The following is a 1,222-nucleotide window of genomic DNA, read 5'->3' as shown; positions in this document are numbered from 1 at the left end:
AAAAAGACCTATTGGTTCAGTTTTAACTAAAGAAGAAGGAAAATAGGAGAAAAGAGATGGAAAACAAGATGGGTATTCTAGGAGATAAAAAAATTTCATATTAATAGATTTTTTAAATTTATTTATACTTTTCTAGGTAGTATGATATAGACTCTAGCCAGATGACAGCTGAGATTGACTTTGAGGGACTGTAAAGTCAGGGTCTAGAATCCTTAACAAGTTGATTGGTGGGATAAGCCAGATCTGCAGATTAGTTGGCAACAAGAAGTTTGGCAGTTCCTAAAAGCCAAGTAGGTTGGGCTGCAGAATCTGGATTCGAAGCCCAGGAAAAGGAAGCCATAGACTCCATAACCCAGGGATCTGAAGCCATGTGATCCACAACCCAGGGAGTAGGAGCTTCTAGGTCCATAGCCCAGGCAGTAACTTCTGCTGGATCCACAGCCTGGAGACCCAGGGTAAGCTGACTGGCAAGGATCACAGGGTATTGAGGTCCTCTGGTGGTAGGAAATTGTCTGGAAGGGGCTGGACACCATGTAGGACATCTGGAAACTGGTAGGATCACAGTAGGTCTCCTGACAGCCACCGGACAGGGAGGGGCCCAGCTGGCAGGTGCTGAGAGAGCAGATGTCAGTGGGTAGACAAGGTTGTTGGGACAGAAAGAGCCACAGGAGCTTGGGTAGCTCAGGTAACCCCCAAGGGAGTGGGAGTAGAAGGTTGCAGAGCAGCAGCTGTAGGACATTTTGGCAGGAGATGTGAGTTCAGCTGACTGACAGTGAAGAGATGCTCTGATATCCCCCCTTTCTCCCAGGCATATGTGTGTGTGTGTGTGTATGTGTGTGTGTGTATCTCCTCACTGTACTAGATGTGATTCAGACCCTTACCATTCTTGTACATGTCTTGTCATGAAAATAACTAATTCACCTAGGCCATAATTATAACTGAACACATTCATGTGTTCTTAACTGCAGTTTAATTATTTGGGTTTATAGAAGACACTCCTCTTCCCACTTTTTTTTTTTCTCTTTTTCTTCCTGGAACTAAGGTGTGGTTTGCCTTCAAAAGATACTTGTCATGAGGCCTATAGTACCGTCCCTTCTTCATGAGCTTGACTATGGGGATTTTTGAGCATGAATGTCTTGTTACCAGCAATATACTCCTAACAGTCACCAGCACCTCCATCCCAAATATTTGTACGTATTTTATTGAACATTTACCATGTGTG

At 44.0% G+C, this 1,222-nt stretch overlaps 1 pseudogene; it reads right to left on the bottom strand.

Moving 5' to 3' along the window:
* Nucleotides 1–212: 212 nt before the first annotated feature.
* Nucleotides 213–760, bottom strand: LOC101687437 (annotated as a pseudogene).
* Between the last annotated feature and the right edge of the window lie 462 nt (nucleotides 761–1,222).

Source organism: Mustela putorius, unplaced genomic scaffold (genome assembly GCF_011764305.1).
Source record: "Mustela putorius furo isolate JIRA1106 unplaced genomic scaffold, ASM1176430v1.1 tig00000832_pilon_pilon_pilon, whole genome shotgun sequence".
NCBI classification, from domain to species: domain Eukaryota; kingdom Metazoa; phylum Chordata; class Mammalia; order Carnivora; family Mustelidae; genus Mustela; species Mustela putorius.
Note: the sequence above shows the minus strand (reverse complement) of the source record. Positions and strands in the feature narration are given on the sequence as shown.